Genomic DNA, 19,965 nt, shown 5'->3' with positions numbered 1-19,965 from the left:
GAGCCAAAGAAATATAGTTTCCCTCACTTGTGGTAAATAGAATGTGCCTTTAAATCTGAAGTAAACACACCGAATGACTAAAATAAATAAATAAAATGGGACATGATAAATTATATAGGACCCTAGTCATTAATATACAAAGGCCAAAGAAAGCTGTGAATAAGAGTGGTAGACAAAGACTTAATAGCTATGGACAGATGATCATACAAAATGATATTTTTTTTTGGGTCCAGTCGTGGGGCCTGAACTCTGGGCCTGGGTGCTGTCCCTCAGCTCTTCAGCTCAAGGCTAGAGCTCTACCACTTGAGCCACAGCGCCACTTCCGGCTTTTTTCTTTTTGCTTGTGTGGTGCTGAGGAATCGAACTCAGGGCCTCATGCATGCAAGGCAAGCACTCTACCACTGAGCCACCTTCCCAGCCCCACAAAATAATATTCTATGAAATGAACTCCAAGAAAAGGTAACAAGAGATATTCTTTAGTTGCCATTGTTGCTGTTTTTGTTTTCTTTTCCTTTTGTCTTGTTTGTTAGTTTATATTTGGGAGGGTAAAAGTGGGCACATAAAAAGTGGAACAAGGATGAACAAAAACAACAGTGATACTAAACACTATGTGGAAAATGAACTGGATATCTTATGGGAGGGAACATGAAGGAAAAGTGGAAGAGGGCAATGGAGACATGGTTCAAAGAGAATTGTAGAGGCCAGAGGAAGATGGCAGAGGAGAAGCTGTGGGCTAAACAAGCTCTCGTGTAGAAACCAGTTTTAGTCTTCCAATGGAAAATCTAAGGCTAGAGAGTCACACCAAGTGTGTCATCATAGTATAGAGTTTGGTCAGAGAGGAAAAAGTCAGGCAGCTTGGTTAAGGACACAGATTTGAGCACTCTCACTCTGCAGCAGTGGCAGTGGCAGTGGCTGCTGCCATGGGAGCCTGGGACAAAGGCACCCGAGGTGGTGTGCAAGCAGATTCAACTCACCCCCAGCAAGAACTGACAAGGAGCAGAAATCTTCATCCTGCTAACCACAGACAGTCACAGACCTTGGACATGGGTGGCCCAGAAACCAAAGGAAAGATGTGAGTACACCCAGGCCATCCTCATTCGTTCTCATGAAGCAGCAGTGGGAAGGTAGCCTCCCTCCCCCCCCCACACACCACCAGAGAAGAACTCCATCTTTGATACTGACACAGATTGGACCAGAGCACCTAACAGGTAACTCAGGCCTTGGAAGAAGACAATTGGAGCCATTCAACAAGTCAAAAGAACCTGACCTGCAGCAAGGCTGAGATCCACCCCTGGGGAAAGTTGCCCCTCCCAAGCAGAGGCAGATCCAAGTGGTCAGAGCTGACTCTCCTTAGTGATTAAACAGAGCCAGAGGCACAGGCAGCAACTCCAGCCCTAGAGATATTGGAGACTGGTTACACATAAATCCTGAGATTGACTCCAGGCTGGGCTGCTTGATTCTCTCAGGAGCTAGCCCATCAGGGTAAAGCTACTGAATGCTGACAGACCACAGCCATACCTACAACCTAACTTCCTCACAGCAACTCTAAGCTAGAGGAAACAGCCACCTCCCTCTTTTGTGATACTCAAAGTAAATTGCTCTCCCAGTAAACTAGAATGGCAAGAGGGACATAAAGTCTTGGGCAAGGCAGAGCTTCCTTCAGCCTGCTCAAACAAACTAATTTAAGATACCAACCAAGCCCCAGGAAAACCAAACACCACAAGCAAACAAGAGACTCTACCAAGAGACTAGTTAAGGACACAGGGGAGACACAAGATCCACCCTCCCCCCAAAATTCGAAGAACTCTTTTTTCTACTATTTATTTATTTATTTTTATATATAATAACTGTAGTAGTCAGTTTAATACACAGATTAATCATTGTTGAACGTACAAGCTCCAGAGGAGCAATTTGGTCTTTAAATATATACAAGTATTTCCATCAAATGAATTTTCACCCTTACATCCAAATAGACCTAAGCAGTTCAAAACATAAGAAAAATAAGAGTTAAATAGCTATGTATTAAGTGAGAAACCACATACAAACCAAAGAATATGGAAAGAAAGAGAGAGAGAGAGAGGATGAAAATCTGAAAGGGTAGGGAAATGTAAAAGAGTTGGAAACAAAGCCCATTACACTTTTTGTACTAATTGCTCCAATCCATTTAAATGTTGACCAGTTAAACTTAGACCTTAAAATACAGGATGTGGGTAGTTTAATCTGGTTTGTCATAACTTTCACCTAAGTTGTAGGTCCTTTGAAGAAAATGAATACAGATACCTTCATGTTCTTCACCTGCTATTCATAACTGTTTTGAATTTAAATGGATTCCACTTAAAAACAATCTCCTACAGGCCAGTGGAGCTTTCCCCCATCCAAGTAAACACCAGGTGCCCACCATCCCTAGCATCTTGCCATTATCCAAATTTCTGCCAATAAGTAAAGTTTTTAGTCTCACATCTAGGTTATGCCTGGAAGATTGGCTTTTCACACACGTACCTCTCTGCTAGGTGGCAATGTTGGTACAGATGTACAGTATCTCTATTTTGTTGTTCCAAGTATGTACAACACACAGCAGTGCTGTTTTATCAGGTAAACATGTGCACAGGGGATGAGGCGTGGGCTCATAGAAAGCAGTCAAATGGAAATCAAAAGGACTTTCTCTTTCAGAGTTCCCTATCTTTATTTGTAGAGGTTATCCAATAATTTCTTTAATTACATCACATACTTCTGAGTCCATTCCCAAGCTATTCTGTTGTACTTTTCTCTATCAGTTTTGTAGATCTGAGCAATCTCTGGCACTAAGGGATCATCTGGATTGGGATCACACAACAGAGAACAGATGGAAAAAGGTACTTTTGCTGGAGACCACTGTGACCGTAGAATATCAAAACAAATGCTCCCATTACTGCTAATATTTGGATGATAAATTCTTGTAAATTCAGCCTTAGGTGGTTTGAAGGAGTAATCTGTTGGGAAATGAATTGTCAAGAAAAATACTCCATCCTGATAGGGACTGTCATTTAGTTCCATTATTGTAGCTTGCCAATGAAACATGTCATCTGCAGCAGGATCTGCTGAACATTGTGCTAGGGGATCCCGTGCCAGATCATTCAATTCCTCTTGCATTCTCTTCAGAGCCATGGTGGGAGGCAGTAGCCCCCCGGGGCTGGGATGGGAACTGGGGAGGGATGGGGAAGGGACCAGAAGGCCTGAGGCAGCCTGTGTGGCCGCGGGTTGGCTGGAGAAAACGGAATGTACAAGAGTGCGGTCCGGCAGGACAGGCTGAGAGCCCGGGCCTGCTCAGCTTCTTGGACTGCCGCAGAAGATCACTGCATCACCCAGTGGTGGCCCCTTAATGAGCTGCCGCCCCTGCAGCCCCAGAAGCCCCAGCAGTAGCCGCCACTGCAACCATAGCCGCCATTGCTGACTCTTCCTCCCAAGCTCTACTTAGTTATTTTACTTTAAAAAATACTGTTGTTGATTTTTTCATTTTTATTTTAGGTTTTATGTTGTTTTTTTTGTTTTATTTTCTCTTTATAATCTATTCCCTTTTGGTCCCTTTTTTTGCATTACTTAATTGCTGTTATTTTCATCCCCAGATATATACCTGTCTTCGATTATTAGACCTTATCTTTCATTGTGTGCATATTTAATTCAGTTATTGATTACTCAATTCACAAATTCCCAGCCTTAACTCCTTTAATTGTAGAATTCTTTATACTTATATTATTTTTAAGTGTATTGTTTTAAATTTTTTTATTTTTCATTTTCCCATTTTTCTTTATCTATGTTCTCCTTTCCTCCTATCCATTCCCTGTCTCTGAATCACTCTCTGTTTCTCCCCTATATTCCTCCAATCTTATTTTCTCCTCACAATTCTTCCTAAACCTATTCATTTCTGGTCTGCTGACCCCTTCTTTGATTTTTCTTAGTCCATTGATCCCTAGTTGTTTGTTGTTGAACCAGATTGTATCTGTTGAACTAGATTGTATCTATACTCATTTTGACTGTGTCAAACAATCTGGGCAACTACAGGGCTCTGGTTGATGCTTGCCTTAAAATAGTGTTCTAGCTCAGAATTGGTTTAGCTATCATACCCAAATGGGCAGAACAAGCAGAAACACAAGAGAAATGGCAAGTTCAGGTATTTCAACTCCTGCTCATGATAATCAGGCAACAGAACAGTTAATGAATAATCCAGATGAGAGTTCCCAAAATGCTTTACAAACACTACTGGTAAACATGCTGAATGAAAAGATTGAAAGCCCGCAAAGGTCTCAATATGAGCATGATAGGGAAATGAGTGTGCAGGATAGGGAAATGTATGAGTGTGATGAGGCTAACCAAAGATTAATACAGACATTTTGTGAGCGTGATAAGGCTAATCAAAGATTAATAGAGGAATTGTGTGAGCAGGATGAAACTAAATGAAGATTAAAAGAGGCATTCATAGAATCCACAAACACACAGCTGGAGGAATCCAGCGAGGCCACAAATGGAATGTTGAATGAAGCCCAACAGAGGAAAGGGAGGCCAATGAAATCAACTAAGGGATTTGAGAATGAACATTGAAAATGAAATTAAGGAAGTAATGAAGTCTATACAAGATCTAAAACAAAGCTCAAAAAAGAATTTGGAGCCATTAAATCTGACCAATTAGAAGGAAAGGAAATTTTAAAAAAGGAGAAAGTTTGGACAGTAGGTGAAACTATGCAGAAGATCGAATTTCTGGGATTGAAGGCAGCCTAGATATTATACAGAAAGAACAGACCAGTATTCAAGACAAATCCAAGAGGGCTGGGAAGGTGGCTTAGTGGTAGAGTGCTTGCCTTGCATGCATGAGGCCCTGGGTTCGATTCCTCAACACCACATAAACAAAAAAACCCCGGGAAATGGCACTGTGGCTCAGGTGGTAGAGCACTAGCCTTGAGCTGAAGAGTTGAGGGACAGTGCCCAGGCCCAGAGTTCAGGCCCCACGACCGGACCTCCCCCCCAAAAAAAGACAAATCCAAGAAACATGATAGATGTATTCAACATTTAGAAGACAACATCAGAAGGCCTAATTTAAAGCTAATGGGCGTAGAGGTGGGCCTTGAGACAGAAGTGAAAGGTCTAGGAAATTTATTTAACAGGATCCAAGTAGAGAACTTCCTAAACATAGAAAAAGATAGGCCTATTCAGATACAAGAAGCCTTTAGAACCCCAAATAGACCAGACCAGAACAGGATATCCCACCTTCACATTGTAATCCCCACAGGATTAATTGAGACCAGGGAAAGGTTCCTTAAATCTGGCAGGGAGAAAAGATCAATCACTTATAAAGGGAAGCCAATCAGAATAACTTCAATTTCCCATCAGAGACAATTAAAACAAGAAGAGCCTGAAATGATGTATGCCATGCCCTAAAGACAAATTAACTATCAATCAAGAACTATACCCAGCAAAACTCTCCATCATACTGGAAGGACAAATAAAAACCTTCCACAGCAAAGAAAAATTGAAACAATATATCTCCAATAAACCAGCCCTACAAAAGATATTTTAAGATGTCCTACACATAGAAAACCAACAAGAGCATGATAAAGGCCAAGAAACGACTCCCAGAGGATCCAAGAATAATAGCAAGAACCCAGTTGGCACAGCCCCCCAAAAGGTGGAAAACATCGCATGGACTACCAAACACCTCTCATTCCTAACTCTGAATATTAATGGACTTAACTCTCCAACATAGTCTAATTGGATCAAAAAGCAAGATCCTTCTATCTGCTGCTTTCAAGAAAGACACCTTATCCACAAAAGCAAACATATTCTGAAAGTTAAAGGCTGGAATAAAATCTACCAAGCAAACAGCCCCCGTAAACAGGCGGGAGTTGCAATCCTAATATCAGATAAAATAGACTTCAAATTAAAATAAGTGAAAAGAGATAAAGAAGATCATTATATACTAATTAAGGGATCTCTCCATGAGGATATTACAATTCTAAATATCTATTCACCAAATAATGGAGCACCCAGATTTATCCAAGAAACACGACTTTCCTTAAAATCACATAGATCCAAAGACATTAATTGTTAGGGACTTTAACACACCACTATCCCTGCTGAATAGATCAATACCATAAAAAATCAAGAGAGAAAGCTCAGAAAGATGCAATTCAAAAATACACATGGAGCAGTAAAGGACCCCGAATAGCAAAAACAATTCTTAGCAGAAAGAACAGTGCTGGGGGAATATCAATACCAAACTTCAAATTTTACTACAAAGCCCTGGTAGTCAAAATAATTTGGTACTGGCACAAGAACAGGCCTGAGGACCAATGGACTAGAACTGAATACCCAGAAATGAACCCACAGACCAATATCCTCCTAATCTTTGACAAGGGCAGTAAAAAAATAGAATGGGAGAAAGACAGCCTCTTCAGTATATGGTGCTGGAAAAACTAATTTAACACCTGAAGAAAACTATAGATCTGTATATATCACCCTGCACCAGAATCAACTCCAAATGGATCAGAGACCTCCAAGTCAAAGCAGACACCCTGAAAATATTACAGAAATGAATAGGAGAAACTCTAGGGCTCCTTGGAACAGGCTGAAATTTTCTTAAGGAAAACCCAGAAACACAACCAAATCAAAGAAAGGTTGGACAAATGGGATTGCATGAAACTGCAGAGCTTCTGCATGGCAAAGGACATACCTAGCAAGATCAATAGAAAGCCCACAGATTGGGAAAAGATCTTCACTAGCCACACATGTACAAGGGTTCTATATCCAAAATATACATAGCACTCAAAAAATTAAATCCCCCAACAACAAATATACTCAAAGAAACAACTGCCTGATTAATAAATGGACTAAAGACTTAAACAGAGACTTCTCTGAAGAGGAAATAAGAATGGTCAATAGACACATGAAGAAATGCTCAACTTCTCTAGCCATAAACACAATGCAAAGTAAAGCAACATTGAGATTCCATCTCACCCCAGTTAAAATGGCTATAATGAAGAATTCTAATAACAACAGATATGGCCAAAAGGGAACTCTAATATATTTTTGGTGGGTGTGAAAACTTGTTCAACCACTTTGGAAAGCAGTATGGAGGGTCCTCAAAAGACTACACATAGAGCTTCCCTATGACCCACCAATCCCACTTTTAGGCATTCACCCAAATGCTCACAAATAAGGCCATACTAAAGCTACCAACACAAGTATGTTTATCTCTGCATTATTGACCATAGCTAAGCTATGGAACCATCCCAGTTGCCACTCAGTAGATGAATGGATCAAGAAAATATGTTATACACATATACAATGGAATTCTATGCCTCCATCAGAAATAATGACACCTCCCCATTTGTTAGGAAATGGAAAGACTTGGAAAAAATTATATTAAGTGAAGTAATCTAGACCCAAAGAAACATAGTTCCCATGGTTTCCCTTCTTTGCAATTTGTCTAGGAAAATGAGAAGAATTGAAAAGATATGTACACATGAGCACATGAGATGATTTTAAGCAAAATGGACCCCAAGATAGGGACAGAAGAGATTTTATCTTTCTTGCTGTTCTTTTTAATGTAATTGTAATGTTCTATGTGATTTTTTTTGTTTCTTTGTATGTTCTTCACCCATGGTATAACCCCTGTTGTCATTGTATTTGATTCTAGTGTCCTGCATCATGTGTGTGTGTGTGTGTGTGTGTGTGTGTGTGTGTGTGTGTGTGTGTGTGTGTGTGTGTGTGTGTGTGTGTTTCTAATTTGCAGAGGGGAAGCGAAATAAAATACTGAAATAAGGATACAGGATGACCCATTGTAACAACAAGATGTACAAGAAACTATATTGAAAACAAACTTTACAACTTTGGGAGGTAGGAGGGAAAATTTGGGGAGATGGGGAGGAAAGGGAGAGTGTAACAATGCTAGATAGGAAGTGGACTCATTACCTTGCTCATGTAACTGTAACCCCTCTGTATTGTACCTTTACAATAAAAATATACATTAAAAAAGAATTGTACTGACTATAGCTGATTCATGTAACTGTAATCCCTCTGTATATCAACTATATAAATACAATTTTTAAAAAAGAAATTAAAAAAACAAAAAATCTTATTGTGATCGATTGAGATTTAACTGAGTCTTTTTACCATTTGAGTAAAAAAAAGTCTTAATGCCACTTTTGATATGAGAACATGGCATCTATCTTTCCATTAATTTAGATCTTTTATTTCCCTCAGCAATGTTTTATAGTCTTGAATGGTTTCAGCACTTACATATATTCTATCAAAATTTCCCATTTTGGACACAACTGTAAATGTATTTTTTACTTCAATTTTTTGTGCCAGTCCTGGGGCTTGCACTCACAGTCTGGGCATTGTGCCTTAGCTTCTTCAGTCAAGGCCGGTGCTCTAATCCAAGGCCACAGCTCCATTTCCAGTTTTTTGATGTTTAATTAGAGGTGTGTGTGTGTGTGTGTGTGTGTGTGTGTGTGTGTGTGTGTGTGTGTGTGTGTGTGTGTGTGTGTGTGTGAGAGAGAGAGAGAGAGAGAGAGAGAGAGAGAGAGAGAGAGAGACAGACAGACAGACAGACAGACAGACAGACAGACAGACAGACAGACAGACAGAGACAGAGAAGACAGAGAGAGAGAGCACACCAATCTTGGGGCTTGAACTGAGGGCCTGGGTGCTGTGCCTGAGCTTTTGTGCTCAAGGCTAGCACTATACCACCACACAGCTCCACTTACAGCTTTTACTTTTTTGGTGCTTAATTTGAGATAAAAGTCTCCTGCCCAGGCTGACTTTTAGTTGTCACCCTCAGTTCTCAGCCTCTTGAGTACCTAGGAGTACAGGTGTGAGCCACTGGCACCCTGCTTATATCTAATTTTATGAATGACATTCATCCATAGATTTCCTCCTTTGTAATTTCTTTGTTACCAGGCCCTGTAGGATCCTTGTGCCTTTGATTTTCTGAAAGAATTGTGTAGAATTGATGTTGTTTCTTCTTTAAATTGTTCAGTACAATGCACCAGTGTAGTCATACATGTCAGGAAGTTTTCTTTGTGGACAGCTTTTAGACAGTAGATTCATTGAATTTAATAAATACTGGTGTAGTTTTGTTATTTCTCCTTTAGTCGTGGTTTTTAGTATTATCTGCCTTTAAGGATTTTTCTATTTGACCTAGGTTGTTAATTTATTGGAGTAACATAATTCATAATGTTATTCTTTTATTATAGAAGGGCATATAATTGTATTACTGACCTGATTCCTCATATTAATGGCATCTGCCCTCATATTTTTTTTTCTCTGCTGGTACCAGGGCTTTAACCTTGTACTCAAGAGCCTCACACACATTTGGCTTATTTGTGATTGGCTTTCTATCACTTGAGCCATACCTTCAGCCTAGCTTTATGCTGGTTAATAAAAGATAAGAGTTTCATGATCTTTTTTGCCCAGGGTGGCTTCAAATTTGGATCCTCCCAATCTCAGCCTCAGGACTACAGTTGTGAGCCATCAGCAGACAGCTATCATATTTTCTTGATTGGGGACCCTTCATTTCTAAAGCAGGCTTTTCAGTGATATGAATTCCCTGTGTATACTGCTTTTATGTGTACCACATAATGTTTGACATGCAGTTGTTGAAATACTTCTGTTTTTTCGATATTTTTGAAGTTTTTATTTTCTGAATTAGCATACTGTAGTATGTGAGAGTTTCATTGTGCATAATTACCTAGACACATACAGAGTACTGTGAACAAGTTTATCCCTTCCATTATATGTCATACCCCTTCATTGCTATCCCCCTTTATCAAATAGCATTTGGTAGATTTCATTATCTTGTCTTCATATATTTATGGTTGTGGGATTTAATCCACATTACTCTGTGTCCTTTACTTTCCTCTTTCTCCATTCTACTGATTCCCTCTGAGACATTCTCCTTTTTACCTTATATATGGACTACCTCATGAATTTGCATGACATCCTTACACAAGAACTATGCTAATTTTCCCTGGATCATTCCAATTTAGTGTATATGCTGCAGAAAAGAGCACCTCGATATTTTTTTTTGGTCGGTTGTGGGGCCTGAACTCTGGGCCTGGGAGCTATTCCTCAGCTCTTCAGCTCAAGGCTAGTGCTCTACCACTTGAGCCAAAACACACACTTCTGGCTTTTTCTGTGTATGTGGTGCTGAGGAATCAAACCCAGGGCCTCATGCATGTGAGGCAAGCACTCTACCATTGAGCCACCTTCCCAGCCCCACCTCTTGATATTTTTGACCTATTAATTAATCTTTTAATATTTTTGACCTATCTTGGGTACAAATATTTAAGGATTTATTGTTTTCTTTCTTCTTCCCTTCTTTCCTTTTTCTTTTTTCTCTCTTTCATTTTCTTTCCTTCCTTCCTTCCTTCCTTCCTTGTTTCCCTCCTTTCTTCCTCTCTCCTTCCTTCCCTCCTTCCTTCCTTTCATTTTTCTATGCTTGAACTAGGGCACTACCACTTGAGCAACAGATCTACTTCTGGCTTTATGTATGTGTTCATGTGTGTGCATGCATGTTTGTGTTTAATTGGATTTAAATAAGTTTAACATTGTATTCTGATGAATTAACATACTTTTTTTGCTGGAGATCAAATCCAGGGTCTCACCCATGCTATGCAAGTGCAACCTCTGGGTTACATCCCCAGTCCTGAATAGAAATTTTTATCTATTGTACTATTCTTTCCTCTAATATATACCCTTTCTCCTTTCAGGGCAGACCACCTTGCCATTGGTTTTATTAGTATATCAGGGACTCAAGACCAAGTCAATATTTTGTTAGCATACATTAGCATATATTAATTGTACATAAGGGTTTCATTGTGATACTTTCATAATTGTATATCACATACTTTGATTGAATTCACCCTCACTATTGCTCTTTCTTATCTTCCACCCACTTTTGAACAAATTGTAATGTGTTTCACTATTGTATTTTCATACATGTAAATAAAACACTGATTATAAGTGCCCACCCCACTACCCTTTCGTTTTAGCCTCAGCCCTCCCATTGGTTTCCCTCTGCAAACAGTTTCCATTTTACATTCATGTCATTTTTTCCAACTCAATGTTTTTAGAAGGACTCATGGGACTTAGCACATAGTTGTACAAATGACTAAGATACACTAAAATGCTATCACTGTACATCTGTTTTCTATTTTATAATGAAGTAACTTAGGACCAGATACTTCATAAAGAAAGTAAGTTTGCTTAGCTGACAGATTCAAAAGATGAAAATCATGCTGAGCAAACCCATGTTTGTTCTGTACTGACAGCCTCAAGGTGGAACACATTAAAATGGTTGAAGCATGTGTGGAAAAGATCACATAGTGTGATAGTCACATAGTCAGATAGTCTAGACACATTAAGACACTGAACAGTTAAAAACTGGTGAGAGTGCTCCTGAAATCCAAGTTCTCAAATGCCAAAAAAAGGGAATTAACTTGCAAAGTTTGTTCCAAACAAAAGCAGCCTCAGAGTCAGCTATGATAACACTTTCATGAAGACTATTCACAGTATAATCTTTGTATTTTTACTTTTTCATTTTAAAATTTAAAAATGGGAGTTATCAAAGCAGACACTCTGAAAACATTACAGGATGGAATAGGAGAAACCTTAGGTCTCCTTGGCTCAGGCCAAAATTTTCTGAATAGAGACCCGGAAGCACAACAAATCAAAGAAAGGTTGGACAAATGGGATTGCATACGGTTGCAGAGCTTCTGCAGGGCAAATGACATAGCTAGCAAGATCAATAGAAAGCCCACCGATTGGGAGAAGATCTTTACTAGCCATACAACGGACAAGGGTCTCATATCTAAAATATACTTGGAACTCAAAAAATTAAACCACCCAACAACAAATCCTCAAAGAAACAACTGCCCAATAAATAAGTGGGCGAAAGACTTAAAGAGAAGCTTCTCTGAAGAAGAAAGAAGGATGGCCAATAGACACATGAAGAAATGTTCAACATCCCTAGCCATAAAAGAAATGCAAATCAAAACAACATTGAGATATCACCTCACTCCAGTTAGAACAGCAAAAATCAAGAACTCTAACAACAACAGATGCTGGAGGGGATGTGGACAGAAAGGAACCTTACTTCATTGTTGGTGGGAATGTAAACTTGTTCAACCACTTTGGAAAGCAGTATGGAGGTTCCTCAAAAGACTTCACATAGATCTCCCCTATGATCCAGCAATCCCACTTTTGGGCATTTACCCAAAGGTTTACAAACAAGACCACACTAAAGCTACCAGCACAACTATGTTTATTGCAGCATTATTTACCATAGCTAAGATATGGAACCAACCCAGATGCCCCTCAAGGATGAATGGATCAAGAAAATGTGGTATATAAACACAATGGAATTCTATGCCTCCATCAGAAAGAATGACATTTCCCCATTTGTTAGGAAATGGAAAGGCTTGGAAAAAATTATATTAAGTGAAGTAAGCCAGGCCCAAAGAAGCATAGGTCCCATGGTTTCCCTTATTTGCAATATCTAGTATAGGTATGAGTCAAGCAGAAAAGGTCAGATAATGTGATGTTAGGAAAATGAACCCTTAAATATGTATTTTAATGTTTTCGTTTCTTTCATGCATATGTTTCTAACGCATTTATAAGATTATTTCTTTGTTGCTTTGTATGTCCCTCCCCCACAGTGTAACCCCCGCTTTCACTATATTTGATGTCAGTATAACATGTGGAGGAGATGGGGGCAAACAATTCGTTTAAGGATTCAGGTGGACCTGTTGCAACAATGAGAAGTACAAATGTCATGTCAAAACCAGCTTTACAATGTCGGTTGGGGGGGGGAGGGGGGTATAATTGGGTGGGGGGAGGGGGGAGGCTGGGAAGGGAGGTGAAGGGTAAACAAAGGAGGAGGCTGCAATGCTTGGTAAGAAATGTATGCATTATCCTGCCCATGTAATTGTAGCCCCTCTGTACAGTATGTTCTCAAATAAAATAAAATAATATTTAAAAAAAAATAAAAAAAAATAAAATAAAAATGGGAGTTATGTCTGTGTGTGTGTGTGTGTGTGTGTGTGTGTGTGTGTGTGTGTGTGTGTGTGTGTGTGTGTGTGTGTGTGTGTGTGTCTTAGGCCTTGAATTCAGGGCATGGACACTGTCCCTGAGCTTTTTTGCTCAAGGCTAGCCTTCTACCATTTTGAGCCACAGAGCCACTTCTGGTTTTCTGGTGGTTAATTAGAGGTAAAAGTCTCATGGTCTTTACTGTCCAAGTTGGCATTGAGCTGCTATCCTCAGATCTCAGGCTCCTGAGTAGCTAGGATTATAGGTGTGAGTCACCAGTGCCTGGCTGCTGCATTCTTTAAACTACCCACTCTCTATTTTTCTTCTTAGTAGATGTTTTTAGCCAACCATTCCTAATTTGACAAAAATTTAAATAAACAGGTATTGTATAAATGTGTTATAGACACATAAACAGAATCGTAGTTTTTATAGAGAAATTTAATCTGAATAAAGTGATGAGTTTTTCAGTAAAAATTTTCAAGGTTTTCTCAAGTTTTTACTAAACCAAACCCATCCCAGTCTATGGAAAGTAGGCTAAATAGGTGTTTTTTCAGTTTTCCATGATTTCACTCACCTGGTATCCTGAATTAGGTTAATACTTCATGATTCCATGTGCTGTTCTTTGTGGGCTTATAAGTTAAAACTGCTCTCTGTCTCTGGAATTAACATCCCTCCCAAACAAATGTCACTCTCCTGCACTGAGTAGCTAAACTTGAGGATTGCCTTCTCATAGAAAAATTCTTCCTCTGCATTTGTGAACATTAAAAAAATCCTGCTTTTAACCACTCCCCTTCTTGGAATTGAGTTTTTCTGTTTCCATAAATGTCTTAAGGACCAGCAAGTTGAAGCAGAATGTCTCACGTTGCTTATTAGTTCATATGCCTTTGCTAGTTCTTTCTGAAGTTGCTGGTAGATGGGAAGAACAATCCAAAGGCCATTAATGAATCTGTCACTTAGCAGACAGCCCACTGGCTTCAAGGTGTCATTTAAAAGCTTATCCAGCTGTTCACCCATCCTCTTTTCACAGTTCTTCTCATAGAAAGCTTAGAACGAATCCTTTAATATGTTCAGTTAAATTTAAAAGGTTCATAAAACAAAACATCTCATCTTGAACTGTATTATAGTCATTATCTTCTGAAATATTAGTTTGCTTAATCACACTCCTAATAGGGTTCTGTTGAATGAAAAGATCAATTTGTTCTGCAGTGTTCACTGGAGCCTTTAGGAAAAGCTGCTGCAATAATTTTGTAACTCTAACACGAACATTATCTGAGATGAAATAAGCTTCAAAGTCAATATTCACTTCCTCATCAATGATCTCATTGTTGTCCTTCTCTTCATCACTGCCCTTGTCTTCTTTATCTTTGTCCTCATTCTTCACTCCATCCTGTTCTTCATTGTGCTGGGCCTGGCCTCCCAGAAGCCAGAGGCCTCAATTCCCCACCTTTCTTTTTACTTTTAAGTGTCCTTTTACTTCAGTGTTTAAAATTGTTTTCTCTTACACAGCATACAGTAGGTTTTATTTTTAATTTAGTCTAATTATCTTGTTTTGGGTGGTTTTTAATATTCATATTTAGGCAATCCTGCTTATAGCTTGTTTCTACTATGTTGTCTAATTTCTAGTTGTCCCAGCCATCATTTGTTCCACTTTTTTTTCCATTTTCTATGGTTTTTTTTTGGATTAGATTAATACTTTATGATTCCATGTGATCTTCTTTGTGGGCTTATTAGTTAAAACTGCTCTCTGTGTCTGTCTCTGTCTCTGCATGTGTCTATGCATAATTCTTGATTTTGAGTTTAAAGAATATTTTTAAACCTACTATAGTCTACTTTTCAGTAAAATAATATTATATATACATACAGTAGACATATATACACACAAAAATTACATATCTATTTCTCCTATTGATATTCTACTTCTAGTCTTGTAATACTGATAAACTATAGAAAACATTGTTATAATATTTTGCTTTAAATAATTATCTTTTAAAGAGATTGTTATAATAATAAGATAAATTGGACATCATAGATATATACAGACATGATAGACATAATTACCATTGCTGTTGGTCTTCATATTTCCATACAGTATCATTTACTTACATATTTTGGGAGTTCTTCAAAATTTCTTATGGGTATTTATAAATACATTCAGTTTATATTCAGATGGAGAAGTATTCACCTTTATTTTCAAAATATTTTGATAAGTATGTTTCTTTGGGCCTGGCTTACTTCACTTAATATAATTTTTTCCAAGTCTTTCCATTTCTTAACAAATGGGGCAATGTCATTCTTTCTGATGGAGGCATAGAATTCCATTGTGTATATATACCACATTTTCTTCATCCATTCATCTACTGAGGGGCATCTGGGTTGGTTCCATATCTTAGCTATAGTAAATAGTGCTGCAATAAACATAGTCGTGCTGGTAGGTTTAGTGTGGTCTTGTTTGTAAACATTTGGGTAAATGCCCAAAAGTGGGATTGCTGGGTCATAGGGGAGCTCTATGTGGAGTCTTTTGAGAAACCTCCATACTACTTTCCAAAGTGGTTGAACAAGTTTACACTCCTACCAACAATGCAGTAAGGTTCCCTTCTGTCCACATCCCCTCCAGCATCTGTTGTTGTTAGAGTTCTTGATTTTAGCCATTCTAAGTGGAGTGGTGATATCTCAATGTTGTTTTTATTTGTATTTCTTTTATGGCTAGGGAGGTTGAGCATTTCTTCATGTGTCTATTGGCCATCCTTCTTTCCTCTTCAGAGTCTTTAGCCCACTTATTTATTGGGCAGTTGTTTCTTTGAGGATTTGTTGTTGGGGGATTTAATTTTTTGAGTTCCAAGTATATTTTTAGATATGAGACCTTATTAGCAATATCTAGTATATGTCTGAGTCAAGCAGAAAAGATCAGATAACGTGATGTTAGGGAAATGAACCCTAAGATATGTACTCAAATGTTTTTTTTCTTTCATGTGATTGTTTCTAACACATTTATAAGATTATTTCTTTGTTGCTTTGTATATTCCTCCCCCACAGTATAACCCCTGCTTTCACTGTATTTGATGTCGGTATAATTTGTGGAGGGGAAGGGGGAAAACATCGTTTAAATAGGGATACAGGTAGACCCATTGCAACAATGAGATGTACAAGTCGTTATGTCGAAAACAAACTTTACAACTTTGGTGGGGGGGGAGCAGGGATGATTGGGTGGGGGGATGAGGGGAGGATGGGAAGGGATGGGAAGGGGAAACAAAGGAGGAGGCTACAATGCTTGATAAGAAATGTACTCATTATCTTGCTCATGTAATTGTAACCCCTCTGTACAGTATTTTCACAATTTAAAAAATATTTTGAAAGTATAAAAGCTTAAATTTGTTCTTATGTCCATTTTTTCCTGGCTAACATGGGTTCTCATGAGTAGTTTATTATCATACTTTATATTTATAATTGTTCATTTATATTTGCTTACTTTTAAGAATTTCTACTATTAGCTTTAACGAAATTTTATTCTGATGAGCCTTATCATATTATTCTTCCTATTCCTTGTGCTTTAAGTTTACCTCTTAGGCTCATGGCTATTTTTTTTGGGGGGGTGTCCGGTCGTGGGGCCTGAACTCTGGGCCTGGGCACTGTCGCTCTACCACTTGAGCCACAGCACCACTTCCAGCTTTTTTTTTTCTTTTTGATTATGTGGTGCTGAGGAATCGAACCCAGGGCCTCATGCATGCAAGGCAAGCACTCTACCACTAAGCCACCTTCCCAGCCCCGGCTCATGGCTATTATATTTTCAGGAACTTTGATTTTTTTTTTTTCTGATTGTCAAATACAAATAGCAACAGCTTTTAATATGCGGAATCCTTTGGTGATTCCCTTTTTTTTTTTATTGGGAAAATACCGTACAGAGGGGTTACAATTATATGGGCAAGGTAATGAGTGCATTTCTTATCAAGCATTGTTGCCTCCTCCTTTGTTTCCCCTTACCATTGCTTCCCATCTCCCCACCTCCCCCCCACACTTTGAAATTTTTTGACTTTTTTTTTTTTGCTTGTTTTTGTTTTTTGCTGGGTGTGGGGCCTGAACTCTGGACCTGGGTGCTGTCCTTCAGCTCTTCAGCTCAAGAGTAGTGCTCTACCACTTGAGCCACAGTACCCCTTCCAGCTTTTTCTGCTTATGTAGTGCTGAGGAATCAAACCCAGGGCCTCATGCATGCAAGGCAAGCACTCTACCACTGAGCCACCTTCCCAGCCCCTTGACTTGTTTCTTGAAATAATTTTTTGTCCCTTCCAATTTCTATTCCTTCTGATGCTTAACTTGTATCTATATTAGAGTTCATGAAATTGTATCATGGTTCACTGATACTCATATCTTTCTTTTTTAATTTTTGCATTACATGTTAGATAAATTATTGTTGTATCTTATGCTTACTGATAATTTGTCCTATACCTATTCTTTTTTTATTTAATACAGCAGATTTATCATCTCATGTTTAGTTTTCAACATATTGATTTTAGTTACATTACACCTTTAAATACTACATTGATCAATGTTTCTACTTCTTAAACATATGTAATAGTCATAACTGCTATACTGGCTGCAGATATTTGTTTTATCAGTTTTTGGTAATTTCTTTCTAAGTGTTAATAAATTTTGTCTTAATAATATATTCCAACTTCTTGGCAAAATGTGTAGCTCTTTTGAGTACCATATATAGTAAATTTTCAACTTGTTATGGAAATATTTGTATTCCTATAAATTTATTTTGTGGCAATCCTAATAATTGAACCCAGTGCCTTGCACTTGTGAGGAAACTGCTCTACTACCTGAGTCATGACCTCAGTCCTTTGATTTTTAGTTTATTTTTCCAATAGGGCCTCATAATTTAGCCTAGGTTAGTCTTAAACAGTTATTACAGATGGTAAACACCATGCTCAGTTTTTGAGGCAGTCTTACTTTTTGCCTAAATTGGCCCCAAACTGTGATCCTCCTATTCTGTCTCCCATGTAGTTGGGATTACAGGTTTGGGCAATTATGTCCAGATCATATTCTTAGAAATATTCTTGATCATTATTCAGGAATGCTTTTATGTTACTTGGGAACACATATGGTTTCAGGACTTAATTTTAGATTTGTTAGGAAGGACCAGAGCAGCATTCAATCTATGGTTAATATTTTCCATAATATTTCCATAATGGAGAGGTAAAACCTTTCTGCCTCTTCTACACATTTTTTGTGCATGTATAAAATGAATTATTACTTTAGCTGATAGAAAAATGAGCATGTCCATGAACAGCATCATTTCCATTATCTGTTTTATCTGTGAATAGTGCTTTCTGTATTTTTTCAATTTTCTCAAATTCTAGTGCTGATCAGGACACAGTCAATACTAGAGAGCTACTCTATTCAGACCTCTTCAGCTCACTACAGATTCCATTTAAACTAGCCTCGTCTCTATTACCCAGAAGAACTACAGAATCAGTGATGTTAGAATTGCAAGAACCTTTAAAGGCCATCTGATTCACCATTGTTATTTTGCATACAAAAAACCTGAATCATAGGGTGGTCAAATTCTCCAATGAAGTTCTTTCATATATTCACTGGCAGATCCAGATAAAAGGATGGCCTTTTTAAACCTTAGTAGTTCTGTTAACTATTTTCATTTTTTTCACCTCCAGGTTTAAGCTATTCTTTAAAGACAGATCTAAGGCATATTTCAAAAGGGATGCTCACAAAAGCACAGAACATTTCACAAAAGAAGATATGTATGGCAGATCTTGAAAGTTGTATAAAAATTCATGTAAGCATATAGGAAGATGGAAGTAGAGAAGGCAGTATTTCAGAAAGCATTGTGGCTTGAAGCTGCAAAGTGAATCCTAGAAACTATAAGTATCTTCATATGGATGGAGCCCAGCTATGCTTAAGAGTTTAAATTTTAGTCTGCTGGAAATAATGACTCATTGAAGTATGAAAATAATTTATTAGATTTAGACACCAACAAGATGGGAGAACAAGAGGTTTTGGCTCTCATCTTCCCATAGAAACACTGATATTGATGATGATCACCTATAGATGAGAGTACTTTTGTGGGGACTTAGATACCCACCAGAGGGACTGGCTCCTGGAGCAAAAACATCACATAGTAGATGCATTTAAGAGGATAATAGTAACTATTTTACTTCACTCATGCCATCCCTTCCCAAAAGCAGCACAGCTCAGTGGCAAGAGACTTCCTCATCTTGTGAAGTCTGAGGGGAAATTGAGAATGTAGTAACTGCCTAACTTACGTATACACATGAAGGTACTCAATTGAGTCTTGACCTATCTAGAACATTGATGGAATCCAGACATGTAAATTGTCTGATGGCAGTTTAGTATCAGGGAAAAGTATCAGGGATCAAACAAAGACACAAAATTCAACAAAGGGCCACTGTTTCTATAAACCATGTGGCAAGTCCACCAAGAGACCTACTGGTCGACATCATAGAATACAATGTATATGGATATTCCCAACTAGCCCATCCAGTTCCTCATGTGATCCTTTGTACATGCACACATGTGGATAACTAGCTTGAAGCTCTTAGACTGGAAAGAAGAGCTTACAATCACAGAGCAGTTCCATGAGGAAAATAGACTGTTTCAAGAACTATTGTGGCTTTTTGAGATCAAGTCAAGACATAAAGTCCTACAAATTTACTTCTTAAAGACATAAGGGCATAGAAGCAATTATATGCATAGGAAATTGAGACCTATCAAGTGAGACAGCTATGAAATATCTGGATGGATAATTACTGAAAAGCTCTCTCTCCAAAAACCAGTAACTAAAGGTTGGAGATAACTCCTTTAAATGTAAAAATAACAACACAAGACTTCAAGAATTGAAAAAACCAGGTAAATATGATACAACCCAAAGAA

At 38.3% G+C, this 19,965-nt stretch overlaps 1 protein-coding gene, 1 non-coding gene and 2 pseudogenes across 9 annotated transcripts in view; all 4 read right to left on the bottom strand.

The window, feature by feature from the left end:
- The window catches only part of Zc3h12b (zinc finger CCCH-type containing 12B), a 290,287-nt gene that overhangs the window by 107,632 nt on the left and 162,690 nt on the right, over nt 1–19,965 (bottom strand). The window lies entirely within an intron of this gene.
- LOC138839522 (ubiquitin-conjugating enzyme E2 D2 pseudogene) lies at nt 2,622–3,171 on the bottom strand (annotated as a pseudogene).
- On the bottom strand, nt 9,938–10,043 carry LOC138840532 (U6 spliceosomal RNA). Its single transcript, XR_011376105.1, has one exon. It is a non-coding gene; the product is annotated as a U6 spliceosomal RNA (small nuclear RNA).
- LOC138839839 (BRCA2 and CDKN1A-interacting protein pseudogene) lies at nt 13,633–18,578 on the bottom strand (annotated as a pseudogene).

The sequence above is a fragment of the Dipodomys merriami genome, unplaced genomic scaffold, assembly GCF_024711535.1.
Source record: "Dipodomys merriami isolate MVZ:Mamm:240054 unplaced genomic scaffold, mDipMer1.0.p SCAF_3, whole genome shotgun sequence".
Lineage (NCBI taxonomy): Eukaryota > Metazoa > Chordata > Mammalia > Rodentia > Heteromyidae > Dipodomys > Dipodomys merriami.
Note: the sequence above shows the minus strand (reverse complement) of the source record. Positions and strands in the feature narration are given on the sequence as shown.